Source organism: Cyclopterus lumpus, chromosome 9, assembly GCF_009769545.1.
Source record: "Cyclopterus lumpus isolate fCycLum1 chromosome 9, fCycLum1.pri, whole genome shotgun sequence".
Lineage (NCBI taxonomy): Eukaryota > Metazoa > Chordata > Actinopteri > Perciformes > Cyclopteridae > Cyclopterus > Cyclopterus lumpus.
Window position 1 is genome coordinate 8797292 of NC_046974.1, and position 17353 is coordinate 8814644.

The 17353-nt window shown below is 44.4% G+C and overlaps 1 protein-coding gene across 2 annotated transcripts in view; it reads right to left on the reverse strand.

The window, feature by feature from the left end:
- Positions 1-17353, reverse strand: part of sema4c (sema domain, immunoglobulin domain (Ig), transmembrane domain (TM) and short cytoplasmic domain, (semaphorin) 4C) — an 82041-nt gene that overhangs the window by 48931 nt on the left and 15757 nt on the right. The window contains exon 1 of one of the 2 annotated variants that reach the window (XM_034542643.1): positions 7215-7282. The exons of the other annotated variant lie outside the window; for it this stretch is intronic. The gene's annotated coding sequence lies outside the window, so the exon portion shown is untranslated. Of the gene's footprint in view, positions 1-7214; positions 7283-17353 lie in introns of those variants that run through there. 2 annotated transcript variants of the gene reach the window in all.

The window sequence follows — 17353 nt, forward strand, 5'->3', positions numbered from 1 at the left end:
TCTGTTGACCAACTCACATTAAAAAGCTGTGTGTTTTACGGCTGTGTGAGTGGGTGATGCGCTGGCACAGATGAAAGACTGCTTGATGTGTCAATGTGTGTAAGAACAGATTTGAAAGAGTACGTGATCAAGCAAGCATGCAGCTTCCTTCTGAAACATCCAACACGGTGTTAACATCTTTTTTTTTTAAGTGTTTGGAATACCCTTTTAGAACGGCTACCATCAAAATGTGAGCCCCCCCATCACATTTCATGCACCTGAACACAATAATTCCCATATCTTCACACAATTAGCAATTTGCTAACCAGCGGCGGGGAATCTCACAATTCAACTGGATCACGTTAATGTCATTGACTTTTTCCTTTCACATAGTGATTTGAGTTCATCTCCCATCCTAATTACCTCAAACTGAAGCGGAACGAAGCACTGCATTTGACTCTAAACAACCCATTTCCACTTTATGGAAATTTCAAAAACAAGAGAAAAAGAAGCCCTCCCATGAGAGTGCAACATCTTTGCCTCTCTCGCTGCCGACTCCCCCAAGAACCCTGTTCTTTCATGTCTCTCCCCTGGGAGATTCTGCAGGCCTTCAAATCTCCATCTTCTCTCCTTTCATGCCTACTGTAGCTCTGGCTTGCTCGCCCACATCCATCCCCCCCACCCCGTCTTGTCCGTATCATGGCACGGTTGGCTGGTCAGGCGTGGTCGGCTTATACTTCTTTGATCGGCGCTCTGATCTCTTCCATCAGTGCCAGGGGCTCCAGCTGATTACAGATGAAATGGATCTGATTTGGAGTCTAACTGCGGGCCAAACACCTGCTCAGACCCGAGGAAGTGATAGAAGAGGAGGTGCAGTCGAGATGAAACCAAAGAGACAAAGCAGGCCGGATGCTGTGGCCCACCAGGACCAAAACCCCCCAAAAACTATTTCTTACCATCCGCTCATAAATAAAGCCCAGGACCCCACTGACATGGACTCTTAGTTGATTTTTAATCTTTTTAATTTTTCTTCTATTCATTCTTTGTTTCTTGATTTGTTGTACTTGTTTTTATTTGTTTTTCTCCCACTATGTTTATGTAATAATACACCGTAGCAAATTCTTTTTAGGCTAACCAGATAGCTAACTCCTCAATATGCGCCAGACTCCGTTAAAGAAATAGCACGGTCAACCCGTCAAATGGTAATTTAGGAAGCAATGTTGCCGTGGTGTATTTGGCATACAGTTATTACATCAGTAATAATTTAGTTTAATTGAAAACTCAACCCGCTGCATTTGATCCTGCTGTTCTTCACCACTGTTTTGGAAGAAGGAAAAAATGGGAGCAACAGGAAAACCGTTTTTTAAAAGTGACGTTTTTTCTTTTTATAAATGCTGTGTGGTGGATCTAATTTACATGAGTGGTTCATGTGGATTTCGAGAAATCTTTGGAAAGGTAACTGATGTATATTTAAGGACATTTGTGGAATGGTGTTTTGTTATGTTGAAAGGGCCATATATTTTAATATTTTTAGGGGGAAAAAACTTAAGATATAATATTTTTTCCTCATCACCCACCCTAAACGCCAGGAATAGATTCACCATCTAGCTACATTAGCCAGACTCCTAATCCTTTAACCTGATTGTGGAAACCATGTTTTTCGTTTACTTGATATGTATGGAATAAGATTACCTCAGAAAAGCCACATTAACCAGGTTACGTATGTCCGAGCAGACACACAGTCTGTTTCTCTCTCTCTATCAAGGGCTCCCTCTCCCTTTTTCTCTCTGGTCGACCTTGTGCTGTCAGCGCACCGCATGTTGTCTCTGATGTGCGCACATGACGGCAGTGAGAAATGGTCAAACCCATGTGCCCTGTACCCTGCCTGGGGGATGCTGGGATGGTGCTGGGACATTTCATCAATACACATATCTAAGTGTGTGTGTGTGTGTGTGTGTGCTACTCAATGATCAGCATGTATCACAAGTCGATCAGCCTTGCTCAAGGCGACACACACACACGCACACACACACACACACACACACACACACACACACACACCTACACACAAGCACACTCACACGCACACATACTTTCACTATACTTTTTTTGGTGCATATTTAAATACTGAATATAATTGCTACACATATAGATGGACTATACAGTAATATATCATATCATATGCACACCCACACATAGGCTACACATCTTCAGTCTCACCGCTCACATATGTTGCCACCTGCTCACCAGCACACCAGCGCACTAATCAAATCACTCCAGCAAATATGCCCTTTTCCCCCGCCGGCCATGTTCAGACAAACAAAAAGGCTGACAAACTTTCTCTGTTGTCTTTCAAAGCTCATTAAAAAGCATTCACTGCTGTACAATTTAGCGCTGTAATCATCTCTGAATAATAGAAATGGTCATATTGACGCCTGTGGGCACCAGACGTACTGTCTCATTTCGGAATAACAACCGCTGGGCGTGTGAATGCAAAACACTGTGACACATACACACACACACACACACACACACACACACACACACGCCCACGCACACACTATCTCCCTCTCGCTCTGGTCTCACTCTCCGCCTGCCAGTCTCTGAAACAAGTGTATTCCGGCTTGGGGAGACCGCCTACTATGCTCCTAAGGGGTCTAATTGTCCGACCGGTAGCAGTCTTTCTCTTTACCTCCCACTCTCTCTCGCTCCTCATCTCCTCTCTTCAGGTCACTTCTTTGTGCTTTTCTTTCGGAGAGGAGTTCAGAAGTTCACGCTGAGCCCACAGCCCTGGATCCCAGTGAGGTGCCACGAGGCAGAAAGGTTACACCTAGCTGGACTCCTATAGAAACAACCCACACACCTCAGTAGCAAGGCAGCAGGGAGGGTTAGGGAAAACTACAGCGCTGAAAAGAGGAGGCACGACAGATTTGTTAGAGTGACTTTGTTGGCTGAGGCTTCCATGGCTATGTTTCTTATTTAGGTACATAAAATGGATTTGTTTATACACTTATCTCGTTTTACAGCTTTCCAAAGCACATTGAACATGTTCCATAAGCCATCCATAGGCCCCACAACCTATGGTCCATATAGGCACTCATTCTGCATGCATCAACACTGACCACTGCAATCTTGCTGCTGCACCGTTTAACTCCTTCGGCCTCCCAAGCCGCCTGCTGTGTTAGCATTTCGATCTGAATTCAGAATGTTTCTCTCGATATGTGTTCAACGGTAATCGATACATGTGTAACTCGGCCTCTGCTGCAAGATCTGTGATGGACGGAGAAGAACACAGCACTGAAAGTAGGAGACGCGACATTAACGGTGTCGAGCCAGATCGTCACATGGACCACATCCCCAAAATAAAAACCTGTGTTAATGAGTTATTATTATCCTACGCAGTGGACCTTAAAGGTGAAGTTAATGAACAGCCTTCATTGCATTCAAATGAAGCACTAATGGCTCGCAGCAGAACTGTTGAGACAAATCAACTTTCCAAAGCCAAGTGACTACATGAAACTAAAACCATCCACCAGCCTGTTGCACTGAAACATAAGCAACCAGATGTGAGCAGTAATGGTTTATAGTTACCATGTGTAGCAGTGACGCTGTTGCACACCTGCCAGAGTGATCAACTGTGCACGCTGTGGAGCACAGAGAATAGCCCACAACTTTGGGACGTGCACACCGGCCACTAGCACAGCCGTGTTGTGTTCACTGCCGCTGGTTGACATGAGCACCAAAATGAAGTGGGAGCAGTTCAGTGAGCATCCAGTGTGTTTTCATCAGTTGGTTTCACACTGAATATTGAGGGGAGAACATTAGCTTTTATTTGGTGACTAGTCACCGCCCCCTCCTCCCTTCACCCCGTCTCCCACAGCGATTATGCGCTTGCACTTTAATTCTTTTACTTTGCTGATTTATTTTTTTCATTCATAAGCTATTCAAATCTCTACAAGGAAAATAGCGAGAGACACTTTTACCTGACTAAACAGCTACTAATAAAGCAGGTGCCCTTGAGCAAGCACTTAGCCGAGCTGAGGTCAATGTGCTCAGTGACTGCGAGAAGACCGGACACAATGAAAGAGTTGTGCTTCTGGTGCTGGGCAGTTCCCAGTGGCCTAAATTAGCAGACTGTGGGTTCTACTGAGCAGCTCCCCGGAAGGAATGTGCATTTACTGTAAAAATAAAATAAAAAATGCAAAGCAGGACATTGCTAAAGAAGCGTGCGCATACTCAGCAGAAGGAAATCCTTCTTTGTATGAATAAATGTATGAAACAAAAGAAAACTGCCAACGACAGCTATACAGTTCGGGAAATCAACACTCATCAGCTGAAAATGCACTTGGCAGACATATACAGTACGGCGCAGACAGATATGTGCTGAAGAGAAGAGAGGCGCAGTGCAAGGTGAGAAGAGAGTGGTGGGCCTCGTTGCACTAACGCAGGCTCTATTAGAGCCTGATTGGGACCATTAGAAGAGAAAGACGATACACAGACCGCGAACAGCGCTCCTCTGGCCCGGCTCGACATTAACCACCGTCTGCTCTCTGCTGTGTCGAACACTCGGGCTGATCGATAAGCAATGAGGAGGAAGGAGAGGAGGGTACATAGGAGGTGGCGAGGCGAGCAGGAGAGAAAAGAGGTCCAGGTTTACGGGAAGATAAGCTGGGATCGATAGAGAGACAAGGGGGCTGCTGCTGCTGCCCCGCGGGGAGGGAGGACGAAGGAATGATGCTGCCGGCGCCCGCTCGTCCACCTCATCAAACCTGACGGAGGGGAACCGGTGTGTCTCAGGACACTTGGGCGATGTCAATATGCTGACAATTGGCAGCAGAGGCCTCTTGCGTGTTTACTGCAACAAAGTTAATATACTGTAAATCTCAAAGGAAAGCCGTTACTCAAATAATGGGTGATGTCATTAACAAGCCTAAAAACACAGCAACAACAATCACTATGCTGCTGTGTTTTTTTAATTTTTTTTATTTTATAGAAATGCTGTTCTCATATATTAGTTGCTTAATCATTTAATCCCTACTTTGCCCCTTGGGATTTTTTGTTTGAGAATTAAGCCAATATTGAAATATTGAGTCAATATTTCCTGCATGTCATGCCTCACATTCAAAGTTTGAGCTGCTGGAATACTTTTAATGTGAAATGTTGCAAGAAGCATTGAGTGTCTTAGATGGCAGTGTAACAACAAACACAAAAACAATGCTCTCAAACTTTGTAATGAGTCATTCTGTGAGAAGGATAGTACCAACACATCGAACTTGTATTCATTAATAATGGTATTTTTTTTTTGTGAAAAGATGTTGGTGGTTGTTGAAACTCAACACTTCCTGGAGAACATTAAAAGCTGACCAGGAAAGAGGAGAATTACTGTGTGCCCTTTAAGGAACTGCAAGTAAGTGTTTTAAAGTGAAACATTAAAGGCTGCAGCTAAAGTATGGCTTGTTATATGACGTGTGCAGTACATCTATCAGTGGACACCTGACACCTGTCTCCCAGCCTTGATGTACATAACCTCCACCTCCCTCTATCGCTCTCTCCATCTCCCTCCACCGACTGTAATGTCCCCCTTTATTTTTTCCTTTCTCACCCTTCTCTCCTCCCATAGCTCTTGGATGACCATGATAGCACCCTGTCAGGGATAAGCTATTTGTGATCGTCAACCAATATCCTCACAGAGATAAACACGCAGAGATAGAGAGAGAAAGAAAGAGAGAGACACACTACCAGCATTATTAGCGAGAGAACGAGGGATATTGGGACAGTGTGTGAGAGACACACACTGTCACACACACACACACTTAAAGGCAAAATAAGGACTGAGGAATAGAGAAATGTTGCCTAAGGCTGTTTTTTTCAAGCCGCTGTGTTTGCAGTATGTATGTGAATTGTTGTTGTCACGGTATTTAATAATAATAATAATAATGCATTCTGTTTGTAAAGCACTCTTCATTCCAGAATCTCAGAGTGCGCTCTTAAGTGCAAAGTTGGAATACAAATAATTACTTGAGTCCAGTAGTACCCGCTTGATCAAACACACCACTGTGGGTAAATAAGATGGCCACATACTGAATGCACATCAGTAAGTGTCTCATGGTGATATCGGCGTCCCTCTATGACCCGATTTCAGACGTAAAGGGAGCGCAATGGAGGACAACCCCTGATTCTATGGATATTTGTGTCTCGCTGTCGTCATTGTTATTTGCGAGTGATCACATTAGCTGTGTGTATCCATCTCATCTGTTGTCCCCCACAGTGCTCTGCTAGTAGCAGCATGGATTCGTCTCAACACTTCCACACTTTTGAAATTGTGGATTGAAATTGAAACTGGCTTGAAAATTTAAAACATAAGGCAATGAATGTTTTTTTTCCTTTTTCTTAAGCATTTTTGTGCTTTGCGATTGACGGTAATCTAAGAAAAACCTTCATTGCCTTACCTTTATGATTGATATCTAGCTTTATACCTTTTCAAATGTTAAATCTAGATATAAATATAGAGATAAAGTGGAAATTACATGATATATTTTTACGACATTGATGCAACTGAATTGTGTTCAAGTAACACAAATCATGAAATGTATTTTCAGTAAACCTAAACTTTAAATTCTGTGCATTGTCGGCCATATTCACTTAGCTACTGGCAGAGCTGCAATCCATAAGTTTCTCTTTCCTTTCTTCCTTGTTTTCAACTTTTACTCTTCGACGAAATATGGCCGCTTCACCTTCACTCACACATACAAGCGGAAGAGGAAGAGGTGCGAGCATCCCACGCACACACATTCTCAAACCCATAACCTTCAGCATCTTTCTGAAGGAAAATGCCCCAAAATATGAAATCCGATATCCTACTCAAATTCAACTTTTTGTTAGCTTTCTTCTTATCTCCGGACTCAAGCATGCTCTCCGCTGCTTTCCCTTTGTCTCGCTGCAGTCTCATTTATTTCAAGGAGTACCTGAAAATGCCTGTAATTTCCTCATCCTGTTTTTGAAAACGAGCACCCCCCCACCCCCCTGCTGCATGGGTTTCTTTTCTTTTCTTTTCCCTTCTCATTTTCACTTTCTTATTTATTTTCATTCTTCACTCATTTTACAGCCCTCCCCCCATTTCCTCCTGTCTTCTCTCTGTTCTCTTTTCATTCACACTACCAGGAAGGTTTCAGAGGAGCCAGAAAAGATGCTGCTATTTTTCCTCTCCACCTTGTCTTCTGATTTTTATTCCTTACTTGTTTTCTTCTCCTCCCTCGCGCGTCTTCGTGATCTCCCTTTCAGTTGTTGTTGTTGTTGTTGTTGTTGTTGTTGTTTTCCCCCCCCCTTCTCTCGTCTTTGTGAATGTTGAATCGAGACACTTGACTCAGATGAAGGTCACATTGGGCTAAAAGAGAAGAGGAGAAGAACAAGAGAAGGCGTGATGAGTGACGGGGGTGGATGTTTGTGTGCAAATACGACCACTTGAGATTGGCACGGCTGCTTTAATCATTTTAAAGTCTCTCTCATAAGTACACACATACACTCACACACACACAGCTGTGCTGCTTCCATGTACACAGACAGTGAACTACGGAGAGGGACAAGCTAGAGAACCCAAGTCATGAAGTGGTATATTTCTATGGGTGCAGTAGTTTTAACACTTTAATTGTTGTTTAGGTTTATTAAAGGTTTATTTCATGTCAATAAGAAGTGCTGGAGTAGATGCCAATATGTTCAGCTACAATAGACAGAAACACTTTCAGACAGATCAATAAAAAGAATGCTAATTGATAGATGGCATTGAGTTACCAGAGCTAGTGGAACAAATGTGTCTCTTGAGGGACCATTTTGGTAACAAGATGTCTGACACACCTGTATCGATTGGCCTTTTCCACATCTTCAAAAGTCATTGACGAAGCCACCTTTGCGAACCAGTGATTAGAAAAGAGGAACAAAGTGAGAGCGGACGTAACTTCCTGTTTCGTCCCTGTCAGTAACGCAGCAGGATGCATTAACGTGTCCTTGACTACTTCTGCGAGTGGTTTAAGTGGCCGTTCGTACTTTATCTAGAACATATTTTACCATTAACTTCTGTCTCACAACTGTCTGAAAATCATTCCTCATTTGCGGAGCAGATTGTACACAGGAAGGTTATATATAAGTGGATGATGCAACACAACAGCCAACAAGCTACAAAAGCCTCCTCCATTTTGGACTAACCGTGTCCTTAAAGATGTGTTTCCATGTTGCTGTTGGTCAATGGCAAATGGCATGAACCCATGTGCCAAAGCTCAACTAAGTTGAATTTGGAGACACTTGATTTTCTGTTCTAAATACTGTTTTGGGTCCTAATACGCACATGAAACACACGTTTTGGCATACAAAGCCACACACACACACACACACACACACACACACACACACACACCTGAACCCTTAAGGCTGCTCACATCCATTGGATCCCACTGCAGATCACATAACTGCCAAGTCTCAGCCGGTGTGTGTGTGTGTGTGTATGTGTGTGTGTGTGTGTGTACAGAGGCTAAGATTCATGTCAACATCAATGGCTCACTAATCACGATGAGAGCGCCGAGAGCCAAGCAGATACTGTCGGTAACGTATGGGCCAGCTGGTGTTACACAGAGGGCGCATACAAAGCCAACAAGCAAACCTCCGACACCATCGTAGTTCATTCCCTGCTGTCAATAAACTAGACACTGGAAACGCTGCTACACTGTGTGCACACTGCCCTGCACTATATCGACTGCAAGAGCGGTGACATCCATCACACTTTATTGATCGAACGCGGGAAACCCCACAAACCCTGTCATAGAAATCAGAAATCTTTGAAAAGCGTCTCTCATTTAGACCTTTTGGCAAATTGATGTGAATGGCATGATGCCCTTGTTACATGAAAACAAAATAAAAACAGTGTATCTCCAAAATGTCAACTAAAATCGCCCTGTTCTAATCATTGAAACAACACAATAGGTTTTCAAGTGGCCTATTTATCCTTTATCCTCAGAAGATTTTCTCCACCCATAAGAAATCAATTACTCCTTCATCACTGGGCAGTGACAATATGAAACCTTCCATTGACCTTCTTTTCTGAAGAAAGAGAGCAACCAAAGACGGGATGAATCCTCTTTGGATGGTTGCAAGAAAATAAAAAAAAGGAGGTTACGTAAAAATCTATTTGAAAAAATCGAGTTGGTTTAATTAAATGTGCTGGAAAGTGAATTTAGACTTAATGAGAAACCTCACGGCTGTGAGTCACTCCCCGTATGAGTGCCCGTTTGTGTGTGTGTATGTGTGTGTTAACTGCTTCTGGTGGAGCGTTTAACCCTTCAGTGAGTTCCACCTGGGACTGAAATGGCCGTGAGTCTGCTGAAGCTTTCACAGCAGCAAAGGAACTTTAGAGGCTGCTGTGACAAAAAGTCTCACCGAAAAGAAATATACTGCTGCTACTGAGGCCACTGGCTGTGCTACCTAGAGGACTGGATGACCCCCCCCCCCCCCCCCCACACACACACACACACATACACACACAACTATGTGACAGCACAGCAGCATACTGGCCATCTCTGGTAGATTTTTCCAGACCTCAGCTTTCCATTGGCATCATTCAGGGGAACACAGCAGCCAAAAGCCTGCAAGTCTCCACACGCACGCACAGACACACACACACGCACACACACGCACACACGCACGCACGAACCAGTGCGCACACATATACTTCCAAAACACAAACACACATAAGGCTGTAAAGGAGGAAGAGGGGCGATGTGGAGGGGGAGTAAAGGGTCTGGTTAAAAAGCAGGATTTCAAGAACACCTGCACACACACACACGTACCCACACACATACCCACACACACACACACAAACCCCCATCCACCCACACACGTACCCCCACACGCACGCACACACACACACACGCGCGCGCACACACACACACACACACACACACACACACACACACACACACACACACACACACTCCAGCTGCTGGCTGCCTGTGTGTTTGACAGGCAGCACAGTGAGGAGCTGTGTGGAAGCCAGCCAGCCGCTTATGAATCAGCAATGACTAACAGTTTAAACCTGTACTTTCTGAGCTAATCGCCTGCATGCTTATTGTAAATGCATGCGTTGTGTGTGTGTGTGTGTGTGTGTGTGTGTGTGTGTGTGTGCGTGTGGGTGGATGTGTCGTATACCCACGTTGTGTGTGAGCATGGCAGAGTGTGCCTGAATGTGTGTTGATGTGTAGGAGCCTTCTCCATCAGGCCCAATTGTGACAGCCCGGGCCTATAATTGCTTTGCACCAAATTTGACATTCTCTAAGCTGACAGCAACCTGATGAGCAGAATAAAAGTGGAGTGACGATGTTCCCGTCACTTCCTCCAATCTTCCTCGACAAGAGCACAACTCCGTGCTCCGTTTGATCAAGACAACGCAATGGGATGCTAATGGAATGCAAAGGCCCGGGCTTTGAGCGCGTGCCAAGGTGTGTGGGTTTGCCTCGTAAGAGTGCACGTGTGCGCGTGCGTGTGAGTGTGCCAGTAATGGCAGCTCTAATCAGCGGCAGGATTGGAAGAGGTATGTGGCAATAAAGCCCAACAAAATGCCTGCCAGTCCCTATTAGAGCCGAGCACTCTCCGAAAGTGTGGCTGACGACACACAGATATATATATATATATGTATATATATATATATATATATATATATACGCACAAACGCACACACGCGCACACACATTCAGACACACCATCTTGGTGGACATCTGGCCAAGGTCAGAGTGAGATCCGAGCAATCTTTCTCACTCCACCAGCACCACCACCAGCACCACCAGCACCCCTTTAAAGCGTCGTCCCGAGTGATTCGGTCGTAAACTGTGACCCCTCTAAGTGCAGCCTGTTACCCACTGGTTGTGATTTACGAGCTAAAATTAGAGGTGGCCTCTATTTACTGAGGTCATTATCAGCGCCGAGGCCCGACAGAGTCAATTGCCACTGAGATCCCTCATGAGAGACGTCCATCCATATTCCACTGAGAGATCGATTTTTCAGTGTGCTATAGAGATGACTGATACTCAGCTGGCGCTCCACCATTTGTCTTCTCCATGCTCTGCCCTGTGTGTGAAATACTGTTTCTGCTCTGTGTTACCATTCCTTTTATATGCTTTGGGAGATATGCGCCTTTGACAATTATTATTGAAGTTTTAACAGAGATGGCTGATGTTTGATCAATGATGCATTTGATACCACTTTTATAAGTTGTAATAAATAGCTTTATCAACTTTAATTAAAAATGTACTCAAGCTATAGATTAGTTTGAAGCCATTAATAAGAGCCACTTTTGGGTTGCCAGGTCGCCTCTGATTGATTGGGCTGCAGAATAAAACTAGGAATAATTTTATAAAATGAAGCTTAATCGCCTTCAAAGCTTCTCATATCTCTCCTCTGTTAAGATGGACAGTAAACCTTTCGCTATTTATTATTTCACGACTGCTCTAACGTGATCAGTACCAGAGGAAAATGCCCTCTTTGCCAGATCCGAACTTTGCAACCGCACAGATGCTATCAAAGCCTCTGGCGCTGCAGTCGGTCAGAACGCATCGACCGGGTTTTTGGCAATGTGAACGAGAGGGTTTGAAGTCCTATTGTCTCTGCGGCGTGACCCAAAAAAAACACCAAAACTCAAAAATGCATTTGTTAATGTTGACACATCAAGTGATTGTGATTTTATCACCTTTAGAACCTTTTCCACTATCATCCATTCATTTCCTGTGCTTGCCTGCTTTTGGCAAAAGATATTGGGCTTGATTATTATTCTCACTGTGCCAGAACACACAGGAGCCACCTCACAATACTGAGAGGCACCTGCTGTGTGAGCCGAACCGAAGAAGACACACAGGGAGGAGAAAAAAAGCTCACATTTATCAACACACACACACACACACACACACAACTGCTCTATACTTGACTTCTGTTTTGAAAGATAAAAGGGATGAAATCACCACACGGGGGCCGAGAGTTCATTCAGCTAAATTAGTAGTATTCGTATAGTGTAGTATTAGTAGTACTTGAGCTTTAAGGTGCATGAGAAGAGTAAAGCCCTGTAAAATGAGGTGGTGGGGTAAGTGCTCCGTGTGCATGCATGCGTGTGTGTGTGTGTTGTGTGAGACCGCTGTTTACATAAGAGGGAGGATGTGATGGTAAAGCACTGGCTTGGGCCGTGGCCTTTTCACAACAAGGCCCAGGCTGGTGAGGAGATTTCTCCCAATATTTGTCTCATAAAGGGAGTAAAGCCGGACAAATCTGTGCTGCTGAGGCGCCCTCTGATGAAAGCGCTCTACACACTGGACCGCTTTCACTCTGCTCTTCTCCCATCATGCTCTTTACGGTAAACTTTTCCATCTTGTGAAATGTCAGATAAATGAATGCTGATAAAAAGTCAACTTTTCCGTGTCGGTTCACTCTTACAGTCACCAGGCAGCTATTTTAATATTTTAATATTCATTTATAAACCCATGGTACGCTACGTGCAGAGGACCACACAGCATACACACACAGTTAGCAACGCCCTATGTAGAACATAGTGGGAGCTTTCTTTCTTCGGTGGAGACCAAAATAAAGCTCCAAAGAGAATGAATACTGGACCTGAAACATGGCTCCAAATAAACGCAGATGTTGCTGAACAATTCCTAATGTGTCGCGCTTGTGTTCACAACTTGCTACGCTGACCCTGTACCGCAAATGAATGAATACTAATTAAAATAAAGTTATTGAGGTCTGAGATACTTTTACCTCGAACTCAAACAGAAATCATAGCTTCGGCTTATCTAAAATATTTCCGAAATATTTCGCTAATTTCAACAATGTGGACGAGGTCGCAAGATTTCAGAGCGAGCGAGACTTGGTTAGTCACAATAACCATCTCGGTGGGGTCGTTTCCAAAATGTTGCCCTGCTATTGCTTTTGTTCTCTCTCAATACTAAACAACATGGGAAAATAGGGTCGGGGTTAGAAAATACAAAATTTGAATTTTTGCACTAAAATATGGAGATTTAACCTTCACTATCTATTGACGGGGAATAGGGAATAATGTACGTAAAACAAAAAAATAGAGTCACATAACTAAATGGTGAACTTGAACTTGAACCTGGATTAACAAAAAAGCATCTCTTAATTCATTTTTTTTGCCTCCATTTACCGTTTGCTGCCATATCTCTGCCTATAATAAATACCTACAATACAATTTGCTTCTTTGGATGCAGGTTGACACCCATTTATGGAACAGCTTAGGCATCCATTCAAAGTATACTTGAAAAAGTATTTTTTCTTCTTTGTACATTTTCAGCATCGGTCCTGACTAATGTGATCGAACTCTCCAAAGACGACCGACCTTCTCCTTGAAGGAGACCCTGAACCTTTGCAGAGGAGTACGCAGTATTTCAGGTCTCGCGTGGGCCATGTAGAACAATGGTGCCTGCCAGTGAATAAGTAAACCGGGTAAACATACTGCCAGTCTCTGCATACTCTGCGATATTATAGACACATTCAAGGTCAAAGCCAGAGTGATTTTTCTTCTTCTTCTCCTGTGGAATAACCAGAGGCAGGGATATCCTGTTTCATTAGCTCTCACTGCTGCTGCCCGCTGTCCAACAAAATGTAACCGGCTGAGGGTCGGAGGCGCAGCTGAAATAGCAAATAGAGGATTATTGACGGAGAGGAAGGTTAATATATGTGAGCGTGGATCAATTCATGCATCTACTCCTGTTAGTGTGTGTGTTCATCCATCACATGCATATTTCCATTGGGTGGTATACGTGTTTGTGAAGCTTAACTCGCATCTGCCCCTGCGCGAGCATGTGTGTGTGTGTGTGTGTGTGTGTCTGTGTAAGTGTGTGTGTCTGACAGTAACAGCGGGAGCTCCATGCGTTATCTCATTACGTGGCTCTCCCAGGCTGCAGGAGGGCCCTGTCCCTAATGGCCTCTGTGTTCACCGCGGTGAGGCAGTCAGAGGGCAGAAATGAGGGCCACCCTCCCCCTCCATGGTAACTGCCAGGAACCCTGGGGGCCCATGGCAGGGCTGGCTGTCCCACTAAGGCGGCGGCTACAGCCTTGGGGGACCGATACAAAGGGGAGCTCGACAGCTAAACAACTGATATCACCTTCCACTGCTGACCACGTGTGCCTCAACCTAACCTGACTCCACATACAGTATATCATACTCACACAACTTGGCTCATCCTAATTTTATCATTTAAGAATCAGTTCACCCTAAATTACAAGCACATATTTTCTCCCTTAGCTCCGCTGATACAGTCATGGGCCATGCAGATACTTCGGGGCTTCATTTTCCTCATGTTTGCCACAGTTCTAAAATGCATTACAACTTGAGTATCGAGTGAACATGTTGGAGAAGCTGTCTGAATCCTGCACACATCATCCTGCCGCAACAGCAGCAGAAAGCAAATACATGGACGGGGAGAAAACTGACCCTTTAACCAAATCATACTCGGAGTCATGACAGGCAGAAACACCCTGCACTTTGAAGGAAATGACTCATCTTCCTATTCTTGTGAGGAGGACATCTGTTCTGTAACACACACAGCAGGTAAGCGATGTCTACACACACGCACACAGTGGACTCAACCTGTTTAGCCCGACATAATGAAGCACATAATCACATCCACGTACGCTGAGACACAAAGGAGTTATATCAAGACGGATTATCCCTGTTACACACACACACACACACACACACACACACACACACACACACACACACACACGCACACACATACACACATACACACAGATGAGCCTGTATGCACGCAAAGACGCATTATGAGCCCAACCAGACAGAGTGCAACAACCTCAGACTGTTGCCACAAGATGACAAAGACAGAAGAAGGCGTTGAAATTCATGTATGAAAACACATTTCATTATTATTCTAAAAATACTAATAGTTTGACTCGATCAAGGAGCCACAAAGAGGGGACAAAAAAGAAATAAAGGAGAAAAAAGCACACACACATTCAGCTCTGGTCGTGGTCATCTTTATTAATAAACCCTCTGACAAAAAATACACTCACATCAAGGCCCTCACCCTTCATCCTTACCCCACACTCCCTTCCTCCCTTAGCTCCTTGAGAAATGGCAATTGCCAGACTGACACAGTGGGCGGGGGGGGGGGTTGTCTGTAACTACACACACACACACACACACACACACACACACAGATGGATGGCCTAGACACAGCATGTCAGTGATCTGTCAGAGGGTAACAGCGCAGAACAGGTGTGTGTGTGTCTGTGTGTGTGTGTGTGTGTTTGTGTGAGTTTCTTTCTGTGTTTGTGTTTTTGGGGGGAAGCAAAAGAGAGGAAGGCCAGAGGAGACGCACACCGACACACTAAGAAGCATGCCCCGGCTCATTTGTTCCCACTGACAGGAGGAGAGGGATGGTTCTCCACAAGACATGCCTAAGGGAAGAGGACAGGTGTGTGTTGGGTGTGTGAGGGAGTCGGAGGAAGAGGAGCAGAGGAGTAGGGAGCTAAAAATCTACATCGAAGCCTAAAGAAAGAGTGTGTCTGCTTTTGTGCGAGCAGCAGCAGGAGGAGCAGGTCGCCCTTCTCACTAACAGCGTCCTCTAGTTCTTTCTGATGGCTCACGTCTACCTGAACCATCATTTGCATCATTTACCGTGGACCAAGTCTGTCCCTTACGTGTGCTGAAGTAAACTCATTTCAGCAGTTTATATTCCACAAGCTTGAACTTTCTGGATCTACACACACCTCATGAGCATGAGTCTGGGACCTGTAAATCAAGAGTGTTGCCTTCAGGTCCAGTCTTCATTTGACATTTGTCTGGTGGAGCCGCGTTCATCCGTTTCTTCTGCGTCCAGACTCGGCTTCAGCGAAATCATTAGCCGGCGTGATATTTTTGTTTTTGCTTCGATGTTCAAATGAAGCACGAGCTTCTGTAGGTGGCGCTCTTTTCCTTTTCACTATGGCGCTAAACAAGATGGATCTTCTTCTACTTCTTCCAAACAAACTCCTGTCGCTGCTGCCAAACACAAGACACAGAACATCCCGTGATGATGCGCGCTCAAGAGGATTCCTCAGGAATGAATTACACAAGCAAAGCTCAAGTAAAACAAACAAACACAAACTTTATGAACTGAATGTATGTTTAATCACTTGCATAAATCCCATCATGAAATACAGTATTTTTCCCTGTTGTATAATCATAATAATAATAATAATAATAATAAGTTATACTGTATATTACTTGATGTACATTTCTTCCAGGGACCTCAGGAGCAGAACATGTGACACACTTCAGTATCAGGGGATTGCCTTGCTCAGTAAATGCAGAACAGCTGGTGAATCTCACTATTCTCTCCGGTTCGGCTGCATCTAACGTTCGGTTGCATCTAACGTTCGGTTAAAAAGCGATTGATTTTTCCACGCCAACGAAGCAGTTTTTACGGTATTTGTGCTTTATTTTGGGGTTGCCGCGCAGTGGAGCGATGGCAAAGACAGCGAGGGGACTAACACAAACGTGGCCAGCTGGGTGTGAGCACACTCATGTTGTTGAATTATAAAGTGTTGCCCTCCGTGCGGGCCACATCTTGTGACGCTAGCCCGCACAAAAAGAAGCACCGAAGTATCCTCTTGAGGGAGAGCATCTATTTGCCATTGTACCAAATGCTCACGCATGTATACATGTACATATAGATGTCAACTCAATGATGGTTGAAAAATAGAAGTGATGAGACACCAGGCCTTTATATTCGGCTCACTAAATGGTAAACAACTGGCAGCCCAGATACCAGGACCAACGAGGAGTATATCACCTCGTCATGAGATCACAGCACAATCGCTCAATGTGCTATATAAACTGTCGGGACCGGAGGAGACGAGGGGAAGCTCTCCACTCAAACCGGCTCACTTACATCTTATCCAATTCCGATGTGAGCCTTACTGGAATCAATGGTGTGGTAATGGACAGTGAGGAACCGCGTTAAAGTGCAATGCTGCCCGTTGAATGCAGTTGCTGGCCGTTCGTGGGCAAAAGAGTGATGGAGTTTGATTTTCATTTTTAAAAAGGTTGAGATTGTCAGCACTTATATATTCAGGATTGAGAGATGGAACGATAGCTACAGAACAAAATGGATTCAGAGCTTTTCTGTCGGGGGTTAAAAACTCTACTTTTACACCGTACACATGTGACATCCAATAAAAAACATGCAAACCAAATTCTTTAAGGTGAGTTCGAAGCTCCTTAGGGCAAGTCTCACTGCAGACTACAGACCAAAAGCTGCAGAGAAGAACCATTATTTCATCTACATCACAATGAATCACAGATGGAGACTTAATACAAATCAGC